This window comes from Labrus bergylta, chromosome 11, assembly GCF_963930695.1.
Source record: "Labrus bergylta chromosome 11, fLabBer1.1, whole genome shotgun sequence".
NCBI classification, from domain to species: domain Eukaryota; kingdom Metazoa; phylum Chordata; class Actinopteri; order Labriformes; family Labridae; genus Labrus; species Labrus bergylta.
The window spans coordinates 10,002,379-10,011,590 of NC_089205.1; the positions used below are offsets into that span (position 1 = coordinate 10,002,379).

At 45.0% G+C, this 9,212-nt stretch overlaps 1 protein-coding gene across 1 annotated transcript in view; it reads right to left on the bottom strand.

Annotated features, from left to right (window-relative positions):
• Positions 1 to 9,212, bottom strand: part of LOC109986280 (uncharacterized) — an 86,202-nt gene that overhangs the window by 43,064 nt on the left and 33,926 nt on the right. The gene's annotated exons all lie outside the window — the stretch shown is intronic.

Consider the following 9,212-nt stretch of genomic DNA (forward strand, 5'->3'; position numbering starts at 1 on the left):
GATCTGTTTGGAGCAGAGAGTTGCAGCCAGGAGTGTCGCAGGGAGCTCCTGGAGGGTCTCCCTCAGCTCAGTGTGGAGGAGAGGTCTCTTCTGGAAGGGGAGCTGTCTCTGGAGGAGCTCACTGCTGCTGTCACTCAGATGGCAACAGGAAGAGCACCTGGAATAGATGGGTTGTCCACAGACTTTTTTAAGAGGTTCTGGAATATCCTTGGGTCTGACCTGCATAGTGTTTTAATGGAGTGTTGCAGGACCGGGTCTCTTCCTGGTTCTTGTAAGAGAGCAGTTCTTTCCTTGCTCCCCAAGAAAGGTGACCTGGCATTGTTAAAAAACTGGAGGCCGGTTGCTTTGCTTTGTGCGGACTACAAGATCCTCTCCAGAGCTTTATCGAACAGACTAAAGGACGTTCTGGGAAGTGTGGTCCATAAAGACCAGAGTTACTGTGTTCCAGACCGGACAATCATGGATAATATTTTTCTTATCAGAGATGTCATTGATGTGTGTAAAATCTATAATCTAAATGTTGGCATTGTGTCTCTGGATCAAGAGAAGGCGTTTGACAGGGTGGATCACTCGTATTTGTTTTCTGCACTGAGGTCTTTTGGTTTTGGGGATGGTTTTGTGTCATTAGTTGGTTTGTTGTATCAGGATGCACAGTGTTTGGTGAAGATGGGGGTGGGGTTGAGTCGGCCAATCCCTGTACGGCGAGGGATCAGACAAGGTTGTCCCATCTCCGGCCAGCTGTACAGCTTGGCTATTGAGCCCTTGCTGTGCAGGTTGAGGGACCGGCTCAGCGGGCTTTCTTTGCCCGCGGCCTGTAGCATTGAATGTCCCCCTACAATTTCTGCCTATGCTGATGATGTAAACATCTTCATCTCCAATCAGGGGGACGTTCGGTGTCTGCGGGACACCCTGTCCCTGTATGAAAGGGCAACAGCTGCACGGGTGAACTGGGAAAAAAGTGGTGCCTTACTGGTGGGAGACTGGAGGGACCAGGCAGTGCCCAGTCTGCCGGGTGGACTTGAGTGGGGGAGGGAGGGGTTGAAGGTGTTGGGGGTTTATTTGGGTACCGAGGGCTTTAAAAGTAAAAACTGGGAGGGAGTTAGGGAGAAAGTGTGCGCTCGGTTGTCTAAATGGAAATGGTTGCTACCCCAGTTGTCGTATAGGGGAAGAGTTCTGGTGGTCAATAACTTGGTTGCCTCGACTCTCTGGCACAGACTTGTGGCTTTGACACCTCCAAGAGGGCTGGTGGAGGACATTCAAAGGGCCATCCTGGACTTCTTCTGGTCAGGCAAACACTGGGTCCAGGCGGCAGTCCTCTACCTGCCAGTGGCTGAAGGGGGACATGGACTTATAGACATTCAGTCAAAAATTGCCTCATTCAGACTCCAGACTGCACAGAGACTCCTTTTCACTTGTGGTCCCAGCTGGATGGACATCGCTCGACTGCTGCTGAGGAGAGCTGGACGGCTGGGGTACACTAAGCAGCTCTTTCTGTTAAAGCTTGAGGAGGTGGATCTCACTGGATTAACATCCTTTTATATGTCTGTAATGCAGGCATGGAAAATGTACACATTCAAAAGGGAAAAAACTGAGAGTCTGGGAATGTGGATCTTTGAGGAACCGTTATTTTTTAATGATTTCATAAGGACTCCAACTTTGCAGTCAGCCAGTCTCCGGGCCAGTTTCAGAGAGGCAGGCTGCACAAAACTGGGTCACCTGGTAAGACTGACCCTGGACGCCCTCAAAGAAAGGACCAATATCACCTCCAGCCGGGTGGTTGAAAGAGTGGTGGAGGAAGTCTTTGCTGCACTTCCAGTAAAACTTGTGACATTTCTAAACATTGAGAATCTGTGTGAGCAGTGGAGTGAAGAGGGCGAATACAGCTTCCCATCTTTGTCTGTTACCCCAGATGTCGGGGAGTGGCAGGAAAGAGGAGGTGGACTGCTGTCCTTTAGTACTCCTGTTCTGGGAAAGTTCCAGGATGCAGGGAAAAAGGCACTCTATCAGTCCTGTGTTAAGGTCCTACATCTTCGTGGTCTGTCGGGAGTGAAAGAGTCGAGGTGGATCGAGTTTTTTGGCCCGGAGGTTTCCCCGAAAGGCAGCTGGCGGTCCCTGTACAAGCTGCCTGTTGAGAAGAGAACAGCAGATCTCCAGTGGAGAGTTGTGCATGGGGTTATAGCCACAAACAGATACAGAGCGCACATTGATCCAGGGGTGGGAGAGGAGTGTTTGTTTTGTTCACTAACTGAAACTTTGTCTCATCTGTTTGTTGAGTGTCCCAGGCTCTCACTCTTGTTTGTCCTTATGAAAAGCTTGTTTGAAGCTCTCGGGGAGGATTTCTCTTATGCAGTGTTTGTTTTTGGGCCAAAGTATTCTGCAAAGAAAAAGACTGTACATACACTGATGAACTTTTTATCTGGCTCGGCTAAGTTGGCCATTTGGCTTACACGCAAGAACCGAGCTCAGGGTACTGGCTGTGTGGAACCGGTGCTGGTTCTGGAGGGACTTTTGAAGGCCAGACTGAAGGTAGAATTTGCCTATTATCAAATGATGGACAATGTGCAAGACTTTAATAGTGTATGGGCTGTGGAAGAAGCTTTGTGCTCTGTGGGTGGGGATGGAGAGCTGATTATTCATTTTTGATGCAGTAAATGTTGTTTTTGTTGATGTTGTGATTTTTGTTGCACTTGTTTTATTTTTTATTTATTTATTTATTTCCTTCTCTTGATCTGAGTGATGATGTGACAGTGTTATAATTTTCTCCAGGTAGTGGTAAAATAAAAGGTATTTTGAAAACCAAAACCTCTCCTCCCCTCCCCTCCCCTCCCCTCCCCTCCTCTCCTCTCCTCTCCTTCCCTCCCTCCCCTCCCCTCCTCTCCTCTCCTCTCCTCTCCTCTCCTCTCCTCTCCTCCTCTCCTCTCCTCTAAAGCCGTATCTACAGTATAAAGGACATAAAGACAAGAAGAAGCTCATGAAATCAGCACACGACTGTGCTTTTCTATTCTTAAATGTGATACTCTGCTGCAGGCAGTGTTGTAAAAAGCAACACCTCAGCAAACCAAAAAGGGAAGATGAATGGGACGGTGGCCTGAAGGGGACATAACAGGCTGAGCTGCTACAGGCGGGGCTGCTGCTCCTTCTTCCATTAAGAGACGAAGCTCCAAACGCAGGGGGCCTGACTTTTTATATTCTGCTCATAAATATTATTGCTTCAACATGTTTTTTTAATTACACAGTGATTAAGAAGGCATTAGGCTTTACAGGAGAGAGGTGAAATAAGCCTTTCTGAACTCCTGCAGGGTTCCAACATGCATAAACTTGAGAGTTTAAGGTAATGGATGGGTTAGGCGATTTTTTTCACTCGGCCTTCACCCGGAGTTTCTCCTCCAGCTTCCTTTTTTTTATTCTGCAGAAAGTCAGAGCGAGTTGTATGAAGTTGAAAAGAACAAGTCATTTTTTGTGAAGATCAGCTGCACCTGGGCCTGGTGCACTCTGTCCACAAAGACCTGCTGGTTTCCCTCAGTCACTCTCTGTCTGGCTCTTTGACTCCCTGACCCTGGTTCTGGTTCTACTCTGGTTCTGGAGAGTCCATCACCTGACAAAGACTGACATCTTTTGTTCTATCTAGCACACACACATTCACACATGCCTACACTACTGATGACACATCATTCATGTTTTTCGTTTGAAGCTCGCCTCGCCTCCTTTCTTTGTCACAATGAGCCGCGTTGTGACATCATGATGGTGGGGGATCAGTATGTCTGTTTTCATGACTTCTTCATGATCTTCCCTGAGAGCATTCCAAAGATGAGGAATGAATTGTTCTGGGCTCCTTTACATTTACGACCGTTCTTCAAGCGTGAAACAGAGAGCCTTAAAAAGTCATTTTCAGCACGCCGCTCCGTGCGTTGCTTCTTTGCAATCTCGTTCAATTAGCACACTGATGAACGAGCAAGCCGCCCGTAATCCCAAAGCAGATTCACCTCTGCACCTGAAAGTCAGAGAATCCCGAGACTTCCACATGTACTGGTGCACAGGGGCTTACGTCGATCGGGAATCTATGAGAACTAATTAGAGCCTGAATATCCCGGACTGGTCTCTACGGGGTCAAAGGGAACAGGAAGCTCTGCTGTTGGTCTCCTCTGAAGTCTCATTTAGAGACCTTTCTGTTCTTACAGCCAGCGCATTTAATCTGAGAGGCTTATTTGCATCTAAAGCACTACAAGATAATCAAGCTGATTCCTGACCCGACCAAAGTCAGCAAAGATCCGATTACCTGATGGTCTCAAAGAGGATCTTACAGATGTTGACGTGGTGTGAGGCATGTTCAGAGGGATTTAACCCGCCACGATCTGCTCAGAAGAGGATCCACCAATTTGTAATGGAAACCCTGTAGTGTGTGGAAAACACTGAGGACTGTCATGTAGCCAATCAGGAGGCAAGTTACAGTTTGTTCATCAAAACAGTGTTGATGCTGTGAAGAAGAAGATCAGTGAAATGTTAAAAAATGATTTTTGAGCAAAAAGTTGATGTGCAATATGTGAAATAATATAAAAGTATGTTAACATTAATTAAACATATTGGGCCCCTCATGTGATGAAGATTCTGACGTCAAGTTGGGAAGTCGGGCACTTCCTGAGTTTCTGAGTTGTTATTCCGACTTGAGCAGGAGTTCTTGTGTCCGACAGCACATGAATGCACCATTAACTCCTGTTTGACTTTGAGATTTATTCACGTACATTTTCTCTCCTTACGATTTGTTTGATTTATTTCTGAAGCACTTTGTGCCTCAGACTTTCAGACATGCTCTCTAAAGAAAACTTGACTGTCTTCCTTGACTTATTTTCCAGTTCTCTTTCCATGAGGTTAATGTAAATCTTACTTTCTTTTTTGGTCTTCTTCAGCAGCCCACTCGTCTGCCTGGACGCCGTCTTTGTGTGACACGTCATCAAGTCAGCGGCTCCAAGAATGGCTACAGCTCTTCTTCATGTTGCAGCCGTAAATCCTTTTTTTCCACCGGAGAACATTTGGTAGATAAAATGATCGATACGGACACATTCAGAATGTAGCGATAAAAACAAAATGCATTTTTCATCTCCTTATGTTCATCATTCTTGCCATGAATCTCTCTCCCCCCCTTCTCCTTCTGTCTGAGCAGATGTCAGAACTGTGTTGGTGAAATGATGATAAAACATCCGATCCTGGCTGTACAGACTCTGGCCCCCTCAACCCGTGGGCCCTGGCAGCAGATAACGATGTCAGAGTCGGAGTAAAGATAGTCTGACATTAGCATATCTGCCCCTGTAGTCACTGAGGGGGGTGCAGTGAAAGATACAAGATGCAGGAAATGATGAACGATGTCATATCCAGCTGGCAGAGGAGACATAACGGGCGGCTGCAATAGCTGCTCTTCTCACTCATAAACATCTGTCCTCCATCAGTCAGAGAGAGAGTATACCGAGGAATGGAAATTCTACTTTTAGGTTGAGGATTCGACTGAAATAAAGAGAAAAGGATTCATTTTAAACGATTTGTTAGTTATACTGTAATACTATATTCAATTGATCTGCACAGCGAGGTGTGTTCAGACGGTTCAGACATGTTTGGATTTTACCGGCAGATCAAGATAATGCTGATTGGCCTGTTCATGTGTCAATCAATCTCAGTGTTGCGGCTGTTGCTTAGCTAGCCTAGCTTATCATGCTAACAGGACCTGCTGCCTAACGACAGGTAGACGAGCGGTCATGCTGAACAGGAAGTCAGCGTTTTCCAAAGAGCTCCAGCTTCCTGTGAAAAGTACCAGCCAATGAAGATGCTGCGTTCTGCACACACTGTAAGCGTTTGTTTTCAGTTGCCCACGGTGGAAATGATTTCACTACTGATTTCAACCATGTATGCAACACGTCTATAATGATGAAAGGTAAAGCAACATTTTAAAATAGGCCTTGCTGTTGATATTTATTCTAAAAAAGAAAAAAAAACGCCCTGCAGTTTTGCTTTTCACAGATTTACTTTGGAGCAAAGTGCTAAACTTTGACAGACATCTCCTGAAAATGTTGCAAACTTCGAACATAAAAAGAGAGACGACCTTTAATGTCACTTCAAAAACATCTATCAGGAAAGAAAAATAAGGATTTCTGAAATATCATGCATGTGAAGTATTTTTTTTATCTTTCATGGTCAAGATGAAGAAAAAATGTGAAGGTTACCTCTCACAGGCTGGCTGATGTAACCACAGAAACATCCGGATACGTGCAGCACATTCGTCTCCCCAAGCGGAGACCTGGGAGGAGAATCAAGAAGCAAGTTACCTGAGTGGAAAGTCTGGGGTTCAGACCCCAGCATCCCAAATGCCTGCTGTCTGGCTTAAGTGGCTTTAAGTTAGATATTGAGCCCTGAGAGTTTCCCTCTGACTCAAGACTGCACCACAAGTAAAAACTTGACCAGGATCCAAGGGTACGAAGCTTAGAATAAGGGGAGCTGCCAGATACAAGTACAGCACAAGTACAACACATTACAAGTACACAACACAAAGACATTTTGCTGGAGGCGACAGATATATCAATAAAAATAAACCAGCTTGCACAGGAAATCATCATCACTGCTCCTTACTAGGTTTTCTGCCTTCTACTTACGAGATTGAAAACGCTTGTTGGTTACATATTTGTGCTAACTTACATTATTTTCCTCTTATTTATATATTTTTTAAAGAGTATCCGCAGTATGTTATTGGCCAAATAAGACCACTGGGTGGAAGTTTTGAAACCAGTACTTTATGTCAATTCATAAGTGCATCATTCGAGCAAAAATGGAGCATGGAGTCCCTCAGGGCTCCATTCTCGGACCTCTACAATTTAACTTCTACGTTAAACAACAGGTACTTGTTTCAAGTTGAAAGGCAATAAAATCTACGCAAATCATATTTAAGTTCAATATTACCAAGTGACAAGTTCCAGACAATCATTGAGCATTACCAAGTCTATGACATTTACTCTCGTTAAAGCTGCTGTGAGGAACTTTCTGTTTGTTTTGATTTTGGTGAAGGCAACGCTGAGTGGGCAGGATGATGGACGAGTGAAAGTAACCTCCTGATCTCCTTGGGTGGTGACTTTTGAACTCAGGTCAAAGCTTTCTACAAAGGAGGGAGTAAGAAAGTCGTCTCCTGCCCTCTGTAATGTTGTTTCACCAAAGTTAGTTTTTTTTTTAAATATAACACTCGGCCGTGTACAAAACATCAAGTGCTTTCATCTGTAAGCCCAGAGGTGGATCGTAGCTGCAGGCTCAGGAGAAACATGAAGCTGAATTTCTAAAATAATTACTGTCACAGGCCGTTTGATTTTCTCAATCGTCTCCCAAATGCACCTTTATCTGTTTGTGTATGCACGAACAGCCTGAAGGTTGAGAAAGCTGGTTAAAGATATATACACTATGGGGCGCTGGTGGAGCAGGGGTTAGAGCGTGCACCCCATGTACAGAGGCTGTAGTTCCAGGTTCAAAGCCGACCTGTGGCTCTTTTCCCGCATGTCATTCCCCTCTCTCTCTTTCCCTGATTTCAGACTCTATCCACTGCCCTGTCTCTCTAATAAACGCCCACAAATAAATCTTTAAAAAGAAAGAGATACACACACTATACACATTATGTGATTCCTGCCAGAGTCCCTTTGAGCAACACGGCATCAGTGGAGCGAATAAACGCCTGAGAGGCAGTCTGAAGCATCACAGCTTTACAGCTCTGAAAGCGTTCTTTATGGCGCCATAAAGGCGGCTGCTGCTGCAGTGAAACACGGCTGAAGAAGCAGTTAGCGATGCTTTATGGGGCTCGTGTGTATATAAGGATGGTTAAATACTTAATGCAGTTATTTGGTAGTTCAGCTGTTCCCCAGCAGAGGGCAGCAGTGATAAGATATTGATGCACCCTCCCTTTCTCTCCCTCTCCCCGCTGTAGAGTGAAAAGTGTCTCAGAATTGAAAAGAATAGATCTGTTCTGTCATAGCTATAAAAACAAAGACAAACAGTTGAGCAGCATAAATAACAGTTACCTGTTCCTCAAATTTCTTCTTGTTAATTGTCAGAGGTATAGACAAACATTTGTTGGGTAATGGGTCATTGAAAGAAAGAAAGATATAATTTGTATTTTGAAGACATTTCTTTTCTCAAGCTCAGGATTTCCTTTCAAGCAAATACACGGATACAAACATGAAAACAGGAACAGGGGTGAGACCCCTCTGATCACTGTACCACCTGTCGTCACACCTCTACTGTCAATAAAAAACAGTGTGTGTGTGTGTGTGTGTGTATGCTTAGAGTTTGTATTTTCTGTCTTCGTGATCTCATCCGTCACCATCAGTGCTGGCGTGTTTTTAAAGGCGCTAGTGATCTCTCACGTCCTGCCTTTCTCTCTGACACACGTACGGACAAGCAGAACTAAAGAAGGAGAGAGAAACTGCAAATAGCTCAGAGGTTTTTAAAGAACACATTTCACACTTATCACTTTATCACTAAAGTCAGACTTTTTTCAGAAAGATCATAATTCACACTACACCACGATACGATAAGATGTGTGATACAGAAGACTTAATATTAAAGAGGTAGAAACGTGGGGTCAAAGGTCGAGCAAGAGAAACAGTGAAAGTGGCAGAGGTGAAAGTGGCAGAGGTGCAAGCGGCGGCTGATCTTCCTCCTCGTATAGACAGGATAGATGAACAGTATGCAGAGTGAAGTGATGAATACATGAAGATCTTCACATGAAGACAAAAAAAAAATTAATGAAGTTAACTGTCGACTCGTGACTTTTAAACAGGCTGACAGAAACCTTAGCTCAGGATGCTTAACCTTTGATCCCCAGCATCCGGCTCTGACAAACCCCCTCCCTGCACACACACAGACACACACACACTCCTGAGGGCCTCGGGGAGGTCAACAGGTGCCATCAGAGGTGTTTAAAACCAGCTGGGTTTCAGGAGGACTCCCTGGTGTAATGATGCATTTCAGCCAGCAGAGTGCAGTAGCAGATGTTTGTGTCAGTTTGTCTGTGTGTGTGTGTGTGTGTGTGTGTGTGTGTGTGTGTGTGTGTGTGTGTGTGTGTGTGTGTGTGTGTGTGTGTGTGTGTGTGTGTGTGTGTGTGTGTGTGTGTGTGTGTGTGTGTGTGTGTGTGTGTGTGTGTGTGTGTGTGTGTGTGTGTGTGTGTGTGTGTGTGTGTGTGTGTGTGTGTG